Source organism: Lepidochelys kempii, chromosome 1, assembly GCF_965140265.1.
Source record: "Lepidochelys kempii isolate rLepKem1 chromosome 1, rLepKem1.hap2, whole genome shotgun sequence".
In the NCBI taxonomy this organism is placed as follows: Eukaryota; Metazoa; Chordata; order Testudines; family Cheloniidae; genus Lepidochelys; species Lepidochelys kempii.
In genome coordinates, this window is record NC_133256.1 from 72,369,250 (window position 1) to 72,383,081 (window position 13,832).

General features: G+C 40.0%; 1 protein-coding gene across 17 annotated transcripts in view; it reads right to left on the reverse strand.

The window, feature by feature from the left end:
• The window catches only part of PCDH9 (protocadherin 9), an 894,725-nt gene that overhangs the window by 548,631 nt on the left and 332,262 nt on the right, over positions 1–13,832 (reverse strand). The window lies entirely within an intron of this gene.

A 13,832-nucleotide genomic window follows, 5' to 3' on the forward strand; every position in this document is an offset into this window, starting at 1 on the left:
TGAATTGAGGTTTTCATTTGTCAAAGTTTCAATATCCCATTTCACTTACTACTAAGCTTTGATAACAAGGCACTATCAGTATCTAAAAGCACCTTCTGTTTTCTAGCAAACTTCATCCCTTTCTCCTGGCCACAGGGACACATGCATTTCTCACCTCCAGACTGAACTATTGGCAGGTCACTGTATCTGAAGCTGACTGTGAAAATAAAGTGCAAATGCTCCAGGTGGTACAGAAAGCAACTGACCACCTCCTCTGTGTTTAGGCCACTATGAAAACATCAAACCTGTGTTCCATTCCCTCCATTGACTACCCCTCTGCTTCTACTGCCAGTTTAAAATCTTGGTCCCAAACTTCAAGACAGTTAATGGATTTGACCCCAGCTACATTAGAGATCACATTTCAGTGTATGAACTACAAAGACAGTTGTACTCCTCTAGAACTATGAAGATCAAAGTCATGAAGGAAGCATGTGAGTCAGGGATGAAGCAGTCACACTCGCCCCGGAGGATCCGTCTTAGACAAATGTACTGAAAAAAAAATCTCCACTCACTGTTCAATACATTTTTGCTACTGTAACTAGAATGACATTCCTATAGACTCCAAGGTCAGAAGGGACCATTGTGATCATATATTTTGAGCTCCTGCATAACACAGGTAATAGAATTTCTCCAAATTCATTCCAAGAGCAGAACTTTAAGAAAACATCCAATCTTTATCTAAAATTTTCCAATGATGAAGAATATACCATGACACTCAGTAAACTGTTACAATGGATAATTACCCTCTCTGTTCTAAAGTTGCAATGGCTTGAATTTGTCTAACTTCAAAATTCCAACTGTTAAGCCATTGGATCAGGTTGCACCTTTCTCTGCTAGATTAAAAACCCTATTATCAAATAATCGTCCCCTATGTAGGTACTTATAGACTGTAATCAAGTCATCCCTTGACCTTCTCTTTGTTAAGCAAACTAGATTGAGTTCCTTGCGTGTCACCCCAGAACATGTTACAGTGACAACCACTCCCTCTGCACCTCTTCTTCCAAAAAAATCCTTGCATCATGAAAGCAGTCTGGATCATTCTTTTCTGTGAGAATTATATACTTCAATTCCTGCTATGGATTTGTTTTTGTCACTTATTTAACACAGTGGCAGTGTTTGAGCCAAGCTCAAGTATTGTATAGACATCCTTATCGGAGGTGGGACTCTCAGAACAGATTAGAAAATGGAATTTCAGAAATCATGACTCTCACCTAGTGGATGTTGGATGCCTTATGCTCAAGGCATGTTCTCGACCTCAGGAAAGGGATAGTGGACTGTTATTGTTTTAGATAAAGCCTGTCCTCTGTAAAACAAAATTTGTTTCAGAAGTTTCAAGATTAACAGCCATGTTAGTCTGTATTCGCAAAAAGAAAAGGAGTACTTGTGGCACCTTAGAGACTAACCAAAGCATATGCTCAAATAAATTGGTTAGTCTCTAAGGTGCCACAAGTACTCCTTTTCTTTTTTCAGAAGTTTGAGAGTGCATAATGGCTAGACATGCCTGGAACAAGTTCTTCAGATGAAGTTCTTCTTAAAACACATGTGGGTGTTTGATGGCCTACAAGCAGGTGATTTGGTTTGCTGCCAAAGCCAGTATCTACTGTACTTTATCTTCAGAAGACTGTCATTTGGCTGACTTGGTGACATCACTTCAGGAAATATTACCTCCTGAGGACCACATCAAGTGCAATTGTTCAGAGAGCTATGTGCAGTATCATACAAATTAGTGAATGGCACCTGCCAGCTGGCTCTAAATTTAAATAAAAAAAAAAACCAAGACAAAAATACATACATGACAGTAAACTATATCCCCAAAGGAAAAAACAAGGAAGGGAGAGCATGAAAACTGTTCTAAGACAACAAATTCTAACTATGGAGAGAGAGAGACAGAAGAGAGAAAGACAGTATGTTCAAATTATGATGCTAACATACTAGTAATATAAAATTAGAAGACAAAGTAGGTAATGACAAGGAAGTAGTTTTTAAACTAGAAATGATTTACATGGCAAATAAATTCTGGAACCAGAGGATAAAGAAGGAGTATGTGCAAGCTGAAAAGATGCTCCAGGATAAAGGACATAGAAAAGTGGTTCGAGATTTATTATTGCAGGAAAAATCTCTGAAGCTCTCAACCCATTGCACAGAGGCAGTGAATAAGTCAAACAAAATCTGGGTAGAATGGCACTAGTAAAGCACTAGTGCATAAATCAAAGAAAACAATGTTTATATAAAGCACTAGTTGCAATCCCAAGTGCTACGTAGCATTTTGTCTTAAAAGCTATGATAAGAGGTAGTTCATTAACTGTGGAGTGCTGTGTGAAGGAAGGAAGCAAGGATTTTCTGCATCCCCTGAAAAAGAAACTCTTAAGGGCTCTTCAGATTTCAAAACAAAATTTCTGCATGTGATCCCATTGATGATCAGGACATAGAATGGGGCACCAAAACACAGCTGCCTAAAAAAGCTTCTGGATATAATTGCCCTCTGAAGGTCACACCACAGATCACTTATGACAACAGGAGACTTGGAATGTATGATAGGAATGTTGAGATCACGCAGCAAATTTAATTCACATTCAATTCACGTTTTCAGAAAGTTATAGAAATCAAATGAGTTCTAGACCAATACATTAATCAGCCAAAGTGCAAGAAGTGAGGACAGAGTAAAATAAGGTTGACTAGGCAGGTCATGCAAGACTAGAGTGATTTTAAGATTAACCTACATATCAGAATGTATTAACCCCAACCTTATTACATAAACTACCATATGTTTAATATTCCTCAATTAATCTTGAAACAAATATTAGTTTTACTGAGTGGTGTCCTCTCCATATGAGGATTTATTTATTTTCCCTGTTAATTCTGAGTTTTCCTGGAAATTCAGGCATAGCTTTCAGATTTTATAGTACCACGGGGAAGTGGGGGGCAGGGAAGAAGAGTGAGGGAAGGTTTATGTTTATGAATTAATGACACTATTATAGGTTATATTCTGCTACTCTTACTTATGCTAAGTAGCATCCTATTCCACAAGATCCCCATTGAAATCAATGAATACATGGAGTAAGACACCACTCAGTTTGAGCAAGGATATCATAATATGGCTCTACAACAGAAGTGGTGATAAAAGGTATCGTTAAAGTTGCATAATTTTCCATTTTCCTGCAAAGCTGCCCATTTTCATTCCTCTTGTGTTTTGTTTTTGCTTTGTTTTTTTAAGACCAAGGAAAATGGTTCATCCATTAATGAGTGTCATGAGAGTGGGGGAAAAAACCAAAACAAAAATCAAACCCATACTTTTCCCTGTTATTGAAAAATTACTTGTAGTGTTTGGTTGCTGCTGTGTGCTTCCTGTTCTAGTGCTGAGATTGCTTAGTGTATGTGTATAAAGCTAAAGCTTGGCATGGAGTTAGATGTCATTGAGCAGAAACGCTTAGTATTCTGGTGATGACTGGTTTAGAATTACCTGAGTTAAAATCTACTAAAAATTGCACTCCCTGGACATGAAGTACATTTTTCACAAAAAACGGCTGAAGTCAATGGGACTACTCACATGCTTAAGTGCACAGGTAAAGAAGGCAACACTTTGTGTTGTGCTTGGATAACTTTCCTATGCAGGGAAAAATGTGTTGCAGGCATTTAGGCCTAGATCCAAAGCTCATTGAAGTCAATGTGGAGACCTTCTCATATTCACTTCACATCTTTTAAGGTACGCTGCGGAATCCCTGCCACATTTTCACCCGCAGGGAAGGAAGAGGGAAAGGGAGAGGGGGAGATAGAGAGATCCTTATTGCTATGTTTATTTGAAGGAAGCACTGTGGTGGAAGGGGCCATATAAGAACTTAGAGAATTAGATTCTTTACATGTCTTGTACATTAAAACCTGCAGAAGAGATGCTCTTTCCTACGGTCTTCCTAAGGTGAGCTGTAAAAATGCCACTGCAGATTTGTCCATGGTGCTTGCATGATGTCTAGCCATATAGCTGCACTATGAATTTTTTCAAACTTGTTTTTTCTATTAACCAAAAAAAAAAAAAAAAAGCCACACACCTTGGTTAAAAGACCGTGAAAACTCATAAGTAGAGATGCTCAAAAATAGGAACACTTTTCACCAGAAATGTATAGAGTTGTTCATATTTTTCAGTCTTCTCTAGTTGTGTCATTTTGTGCTCAAGTCAAGAAATGAAGTTAAGGTTGTATATGCAACACCCAAAAAAGGCTGTTTTAGCAGGATTTCCCGGCCAATTTTTTAGACCACGGTTATTTAGATTGTCCAGAAAGGTATAAAAAAAGCTTCAGAAATTCTGAAGATCCTTTTGATGTTTGCTGATCATCACTGCTTATAAATCACTAAGCTTCTGAATCAAATCTATTATATCCAATATAATAAACAGGCAAAGAGCTCTGATAGGAGAACTAGATGCATTTCCATATGAAGGATGATTAGAAAGCAGAAACAGAAAGAAAACGAAAAAGCTGAATGTGCTTAATGGTATTTCTCGGTTGTTATAGTTACTGATGCTGTAATATTGTTTTCCCATTTTCCTTAAGCACAGCAGGTAACAACCTGATTGATAGTTAATGGACAAGCAAATTTGCCAATAAGTTCTTTTCAGAATGGTCAAATGCAAGTTATGCTTGCAGAGCAGGAGAGAAGGAGGGGGACGAAGAAGGAAAGTGGGTGGGGGGAGTGCTACCGTGTCACATAGATGATGTTGATAAAATTTATAGCTAAAAATTTAATATGTTTAGGACCATGATGAAATGCTTATCATCTGCTTGCATTGCCTGGAGTACTTGCTGATCCCAGCCTGCTCAGCATGTCCTGGTAATGAAATGAAATAGCATGGGCCCTGTGCCTGCAAAATAAAATTCATTTCATTACAGTTCAAGGTTTTTTCTCTTTCAGGCTGGGCTCAGGAACTTACAGATCAAACTATACAGAATACTTAATATTTTTCAAACCATACTCTTCATCTGGCATGAAAAAGATAACCAAAATCTAAGGTCTCAATTTAACATCTTATTGTCATTGATCCCAGTAGGGTGTGTTTATTTTATTTTTTTTAAATATAGACCTCATTTCCCCCTCTCCCCCAACAAATGCTGACAAGTAAAGAATCTCATTCAGAAACAATGCAGAGGTTTGTTAATATCTTAGCTCCTTCCCCCGCCCCGCACGGCACCTTCCCTCTCATGTGACATCCTGCACGCCATTGTTAAATGGTGAGATCCTTAGGCTTTATAACATTTCCCAACGTCAGTAGGCCACAGCAGGATCTACTGGCTCATTTTTTCCATCCCATCTTTGTTAAAGAAAAAATCCTAAATTTGAGCACTGACCCAATATAACACACATGATTTAAAATTCCTATGGACCAACATAGCTAAAGAAATAAATTGCCACAAAACAGACTGTTTTCATCCCAGGTTCTCAATGCACTTCACAAACAATTAATTATGCCTCATAACATCCGTGTGAAGTAAATTTTAATTTAGCCAATCTAAGACATAGAAAATGTTGGAGATACTTCTGCTCTGACAGTAATAAGATCAGGATTAGTCTCTCAGTTACTTTTGCAAGATCATGCAGGAGGTCAGTAAAAGTCCTCTCAGTCCCTCATTTGACAACTTGTGAACTTTGCAGGTAGGGTTAAAGAAAAATAAAGTTTGTCATAGCACAATGTAATGATTTAAAGGCAAATTCGAGGGACTTCTACCCTGTGGAAATTCCTTTGGTTCAGTTAAAGAGCATGAGGAGTAAGTTCGTCTTGAATTTGTCCCTAAGTATTTCTGGAATTCAATATTAAACTAAACAAAACCAGTGGATGAGTTTTCTGTACTATGGATGCAAATTTAACTCAGAGGCAGTGTGTGTCCCTAGTAATGACGTAAACTAGTGAGGAATGGTTACCACTTCTTTCTTGGGACAAACCAAATCTGTAATGATAAGGCCCTAAAGACTAGGATTTAAATTGTATTAAGGATAACAGATGTTGTATTAAGGATAACAGATCCTTTCCGTGGATGTTTGTTGCTGTTTTATGAGGAAAGTCATTAAGAGGCAGCTTTGGCATTGGGATGGATGGTATGATGGCTGAAGTGCTAGCCTGGGACTCTGGATATCTGGGTTCAGTTCCCTGGTCTACCTCCTTGACCTTTTGCAAGTTGCACAGCCTCTCTGTACCTCAGTTCCCCATCTGTGAAATGGTGAGAATAATGTACATCTGCCCTGTGTGGCCGGGAAGCACTAAAGATTGTTCGGCACTCAGATAGCAAGGAGGCCATACAGATACCCAAGATACAAAGATTAAATGCAACCATTTTAAGATTTTTAGTATGGACAGAACTTTGACGTCAGACCTCATGGGCAAGATGGTGAGTATGGAACAGAAATAGTTCTGAAAATCTTTTCACAGGACATGTTCAGATGGGTTATGAACTACCCCCAGGGCAAATGTCCGGGCTGTGCAGAATCTTCCAGACTGAAAAGTGCTGAATCTCGAGGCTTTTCATTTTAGGTTTTATTTATTTATTGTTAATTAAACAGAGCATGTCGTAATTACAATTCTCATTTCATGGCTCATTCTAACCTTAAATGCTCTGACTCGATATCTTTTTTTTTAAGCCTCAATCTAGTCCTATAATCCAATTTGCCTGCCATTTTCCATCATCAAACCCACTCTGAGAGCCCTCATTATAGCAAATGAGGGAATGAGTGGGCAGCAAAGTTACGTAGTGCCAATTTGGCCTCACATGAATGAAAAGCACAGCTAAATCTAGGGGGAGGGGAGGAATCTAACACTTTCAAAAGCAGAAGCACATTCAGCAAGGTGCTGCCGAAAATTAATTGTTCAACAGGACTGGGTTACTGACCTCATTAAAAATCCCAGTTGCAAACAGCTACCTGAATTTTTCCTGATGCATGTCTGCTGCCCTCTGATAGCACATCCCTTGTTGGTAAATTTAACGCAGGCCTTTTGGAACTTCAGCAGAATGTTTTTGACAATCATTTTCCAGGGCCTTGTAGTGATTGTCATTCCCTCCTCCCCATACAGGCGTGCACTCCTCCAGATTATTTTAAGCACTCCACAAGGTAATGCTTTATATATTTATTTTTTTCTGAGTTGCAATTCTGCCACTCCAGCACCACATGCAAATACTGGATTATGCCCACTATGAGTGTAAATCTGGGAATCCTACCACTGAGTTTGACCAGTTTCAGTATTGGTAGAGGGATGATGGTATTTTATTGCCTATACCACTCCTTTCATTTGCCCTTTGGTTAACTAGTGGTGCTATGGATCTTAATGAACCAAAACATCTTTTCATGCATTGACAACTGTAGTCTTGCATTAGAAAAAGGCAACAGCCCATTTCAGAAATGGGGTATTGAGCCTTTAGCTTCGACATGTTGATGGAGACCAAATGTTATTACTATCTGATGTTTGTGCAGCAGCCTATATTTCACCAAGAAAGTCACCCAGATCTGTAATGATCCAGTGGGCTACAAAGAAAACATCTGCAATTGGCCAGAGGATTATGCCATATTGTAAGAAGGGCAGGCCTGTCTGGAGCAGGCTGTGGCATGAAACATGCATTTGCCTCAGTTTCTCTCCTTCAGAAACCCCTATCCCCCCGATTATCCAAAACATCTTTCCTAGTACAAATATAGCCCTTGTAGGGTTTATTACAGAAGTCCCATGCACAAAAATCATAACAAGAGTCCCATAACTATAGTCCAAAAATCCCCATTATAGTCCAAACCAGACATGTAACATACCGATCCCACTCCCCTGCCACACTCCTGCTCAGTCCTCTGCTGTCTTAGACTAGGACAGCCATCCAAGGCCTTCCAACTGGAGGCAATTCTGCTCTGCCCAGTGGGAACTATGTACAGCATTTACTGGAAGCACCCCTCACTCCCACTGGCCCGCTCACAGTTCCTGTGGGTCCAATGGAGATGTCAGTGACAAAGCTCCTCCTCTGCTCCCCAGTCTTCATCCCGCTCTGGCCCTTGGCTCCATCTTAGAGCCCACAGGCAACTCCCTCTGCTGCTCCTCCTGCCTCTAGCTCTAGGAAGTCAGCCAGCAAACCCCTCTTGCTGCTCTTCTTGTCTTCAGTCCATCCCACTGGGAATACCTTCTGCTCCCCTCTGGGACCTTTCCCAGTCCCTTAATCTCTGGAAACTCTCACCTGGCCTTCCTGACTGAACCAGTTTGCTGTGACTCATGGGACTCCCTCTCATCAGGTCTCTCCCTGAACCTGTATAGCCCCCCGTGCTGCTCTGTTCTCTTAATTGGCCAAGTAGGAGCACCTGCTCTGGCACAGAGGATCTGGACTTGCTTCTTTTACTGGGGCCAGCCACCCTGTGACCTCAGTCTGGCCATAGTGACACATGACTGTGTGATATCAGGATGGTTGACTAACTCACATATAGAATGAAGCCACATACCCTGAAACTCTCAGGTACAAAAAGTAGTAGACGATCACCCCAATACTTTGGCCTTTTCACTGTCTCCCCACTGTCTACCAAGATCTGTGCAAGCTTTCTGTTCTGATATTCTCACCTCTCAATGGAATTGGCTCTAGCTAGTGGAGAAATTGCTCCTTTCTCTGTGACCACTACGCTTGCTGAAACAATGAAATGGCTGACCAGGAGTGAGAGGGTTAAAGGCAGGAAACATTTTTACAGGATCTTGGCCTTGAATATTCAACATAAGAATGGCCAGAAAGGGTCAGGCCAATGGTCCATCTAGCCCAGTATCCTGTCTACTGACAGTGGCCAATGCTAGGTGCCCCAGAGGGAATGAACAGAACAGGTAATCAAGTGATCCATCCCCTGTCACCCATTCCCAGCTTCTGGCAAACAGAGGCTAGGACCACATCAGAGCATGTTTTTGCATCCCTGCCCATCCTGGCTAATAGCCATTGATGGACCTATCTTCTTTTTGGAACCCTGTTATAATCTTGACCTTCACAACATCCTCTGGCAAAGAGCTCCAAAGGTTGACTGTGCGTTGTGTGAAGAACTACTTCCTTTTGTTTCTTTTAAACCTGCTGCCTATTAACTTCACTCCTACAAGATAGGTTTCACAGTAGCAGCCATGTTAGTCTGTATCAGCAAAAAGAACAGGAGTACTTGTGGCACCTTAGAGACTAACAGTTATTATTAGTGTTATCTATAATTACATATTTGGAAAGTGTTCAGATAACATTGTTATGCGGGCAAATATACTAAATGAGGGCTGGCAGGTGGAGGGATGGGATAGAAGTTGGTGGTCTCTGTACCGTGGCAGCAGTCTACATTGTAATAGGCAGTATCAAATGATGCACCAAGACTGAATAGCTATGGGGACTGAAGCTACTCTTCCTGCAGAGTTTTCTCCTGTTTAGACCCACACTGGCGGGTGGCAGAGCATATACTGTTGCTACCAATGCAACAACTGTTCTGTGAAAGGCTAGAGAACGGTCTTACACTCACTTTTCACGAGAGCTAAAATTCATTTTAAAATAAAACACCTCTGTGCACAATATCTCTGACAAGACTGTAGATTAAATACATTAATAACAGTAATCTTTGAATGTGAAGCTTCCTGTCATTTAGTTGCCATTCTGTAGATTTTTAGAATAAGCCAAGTAAATCCAGGCTAGGAAATTCACCTTGCAGATGTCCTTCCCTCTGCTTGTATTTGATGAGATAAGTTGCCTGCAGAATCATCATCAGTAACTGCTACAACCTCCAACCACAATCAAGCACAGATAACCATAAAGTACTATAGCACTGACCAACTAAATACTGCACTAAGGTCTATTAAAGAAGTCTTGATTACTGAGAAACTGAACTCCTCCAACCAGAGCCGAAGCAGCACAAGGTAGTTACAGAACTTATCAGGTCTTTAAACCAAACATATCCACCCGCACTCTTCATTTTTATTTTTTACTTGCAACTAGCAGAACATATTCTTCTTTTGGTTTATCACAAGGTGTCTGTCTGTTCCATCCTCCAAGTCATTTGTCACACTCCCCAAGGTCATAGGGGAGACTCAGTAGGAAAGTATTTCTGTTGATTGATTGATGCTGTGATGCCTATGTTTACTGGCACTGCTAAATTAGCTCCCCTCAATAAAGCGATTGAACTTTAAGAAAAAAAAAAAAAAAACCCTCTTGTGAATCCAGTTAACAAGATTCATAAAGAGGTCTCTGAACCTGAGATCCAAGTTCATTGCCTCGCTAATTCCTGGTCAGCTGCTGAGTCCCAGGATGAGAATTTTGCCCTAAAATTGTTGTTGAGATAACATCAATGATTAAAAATGAAGCTTGGGGAGACTAAACAAGGAGGCAGCAGCCATTAATTTAATTTCAGGAAAGAAAGCTCAAAAAAACAAAGCTCCTCCAAACACTTCCATTTTAATGCTTCTTTTTATTTATTTAAAATATTCATTAGAAGAGATAGAATCTGAGACACTAAAAATGCATTGCCATATGGACTCTTTAGTTACATAGGAAAATTATGTATATTTGAACTGTATCACTGAGTATATCAGATACATTACATTAAAAAAATGTGCTTCTTTGAATAGCCACTTCCTGTTCATCTCTCACAAACTCAACAAACAGATAGAAATGCCAAACAGATTGTATCTACAGCATCCAGAGTCACTATTTCAATTTCCCAGAGAGAAGAGACCTGATAGTTCATGATTGTAGCAGGCATCAGTGGGTTGTGGATTATCATCAAAATCTCCAATATAAGATCTTTGCTTAAAACAACTTACATCACTCTAGAAAAGCAAAGCAGATGCCCCAATGGTATATGCTAAGTACTCATGAGTATGTGTTAAAGCTTCTCTCCAAGGAGTTGATCTCACAGCTGCACTCCAGTGACACTAACAAAACCTTACTGTTTTTCCCCAGGAAAAACTCCAATTCCCACCCCCACCCCCCAAGTGAATTTGGCACCTTCAAATGTGTGAGAGTGTGCACGCACATGAGTGAGTATGAAAAGGTGACTTTCCAACCTCTGTTTAGATTCCAAATTCTCTCTCACACACAACCCACCACCACCTGCACTATGAACAATTAAACAAATTAGCAGTAAAACAAAGTCTGATCTAAACCTTCTCTCTAGGATTTTTCACTGCTTCTGCCCAACCTCTAGGTCTCTATGTTCAGACCCACCCAGGTTGAAGCCTGCTTCTTGTAGGATATGTCTACACTGCAGCTGGGAGTGTGCTTCAACCACAGGTAGACAGATACATGCTACCTCAAGTAGAGCTAGCATGCTAAAAATAGTACCATGGCCCTGGTGGCCCAAGCAATGGCTCAAGTTAGCCATCCAAGTACAATCCTGCCCCAGCTCCTATATAGCCTCAAAAATGCTGGCAAGGCTAGCAGAACAGGAAAGCATCACTACCTGTGTGACAGTCTGCCCTATTATGGTCAACACTTTTACAAAATGATGATAAATCTTGTGCAAAGTATGCTTTGTAAGGTATCTTTGGAAAAGGCATAATCTGTAGACCATTACTGTCCTGTTGAAATGTATCATCATTGTATAGGACTTTGAGATTTTGCTATATGTAGGTTACTGAAACATGTTGTGAGTCTGGGAAATGCCCACAGACTAGCTCTTCAGTGACAATAAAGTAGTGACTAATATCCAGCCAGCTGTTAAGTGACCATCACTGGACATTCAGCAGCAGGGGAGTTGAAAGCAGATTTACAATTAACATGAAAGACAATTGCTCGAGCACATACACCGTGGGGCTGCTTAATCCCCATTACAAAGCAAGGCTCTTTCCATCCACAGGAGGAGAATATAAAATAAGCAACAGTGACATCATAACTTCACATCCCCTGCCTTACCTACACTGAAGGAAGAAAAAGACATGTTTAAACTGGGGAGAGTGGTCATAACTGGAAAAACTTTTCAGTTAGCACAGATTGTTGTTGGTTTTTGGGTAAGATAAACCCTATTACTTCAAACTTGTCTTAGCTTATAAAAGTTAGGAATTAGACTGCAATTTTACCTTTTATTTCCTTTTGTAACCAGTTTTGAATTTCTATGCCTATACTACTTATAATCACTTAAAATCTTTCTGTAATTAATAAACTTGTTTTAATGTTTTATCTAAACTAGTGTGTTTTTGATTGAAGTTTGGGGAATGTACTCAGGTTACAAAGGCTGGTGAAAATTCATACCCTTTGATGGTAGGACAAACTAATTCACTAGCATAGTAGTGTAAGAGACAGCCTGGGCAGGAGAGTTAAAGGGGGCACAATGGTTCCACAGTCCAGATTGCACTCTGGGGAATGTCATAACCTGTTTTCAGGTCCAACCATTTTCTGCTTTGGCCCAGGATGCAGTTTGTGCACATACACTCCCCCCCCGCCCCCCCCCAAAAAAAAAAGATGGGGCCTCATTATCCCCTAGAGGACAATAACCCATAGGGGAGCCGGAAGGCCATGGGTTGGGACTCAGGAATGAAACAGCAAAGAGAAGCTGTTGCTACTTCTCTCAGAGTGTCCCCACAGAGCAAGGAGAAGGCACATACACCGTAGAAGACTCTTGTCTCAGTCCTGTTCTTATTGAAATCATTATGAAATCTGCCACTCCAGTGGGTATGAATCAGGCCCTAAGGAGCAAATTGAGATTACTCTGTGTACAAGGAGGGTAGGAGAAGGGCTTGTCGGGTGTGTATGCAAGGGGTTAAACATCTCCCTAGAGCTGATCAAAAATCTCTACATTTCAGAAGAAAATGTCCACATTTGGAAAATGTTGACTATCTGTACCTCCCTCAACTTTGCAACAGGCTTCTGCTCTCATTGAGCAAAACGGTGTGTATGGTGGGGATAGGACAAGGAGGACCTATTGGTGTCACCCATCTTCCCACTTTACAGAAAGGCCTGAGTGGAGAATTTCTTCCCTGCCTCTCCCTACCCAATTTGTACTCTCCCCTTCCTCCCCACCCCACAAGTCATCCAAACCAAAGTCCAGCTTAACTTTCATGGCTCCTTATGGTTCTGTTTTTATCCAACCACTGCCAAGAACTAAACAGCATATCCATCAAATAACTTTCTTGCATAACTGTGCAGTAAATCTTTAAAGATTTGATTTCATGCATGCATGCATCACAGTCCACAAAGATGTTCTTTTAGCAAATTAAAGACTATGTGAATAGCATTTAAGGATATTGTTTTCCCATGGATCGATAATATATCCGTACCCATAGTTAAAAAAAATCTTTAGAAGCAAAACTAGTATATGAATGTATCTTAATATTGTTACATCTGCTTATAAAACTAAGTTCTTTATATCGGAACATCAACTTTTAGTGGCACGACAAACCATCACACTTTGTTTACTGAACAAATGTTACTATAAATGCAGTACAAGCAAACCTTTAAAACATTTTTAGTTCTCCATCTGGAAGACATAGAAATATACTCACTCTCCAAATCTAGGGAGAGATAGTGAATGCTTAAATCACTGTGACAATTAGGTGGTACTCACAAATAGTCTCATTTAAATAATTGAGTTAGGTGATTAGTTATATAGACAGGATATCAAATGCTAACTATTCAAAAGAGCACTGACCATGTTTCTGAAAACTATTCAAACAATTATAAATCAACATATCTGTAAAAAAATGTGTTCAATTCTCTTACAATTCACGTTCAGAAAGAAGGGCTAATCTAAAGGACAAAGTGTTTATAACAAATGGGTTCAACGAGTTGTGGTACTGAGCAAAATTGCTTTCCCCTAAAAATGAATTTCACAGACATCATTAGAATTGT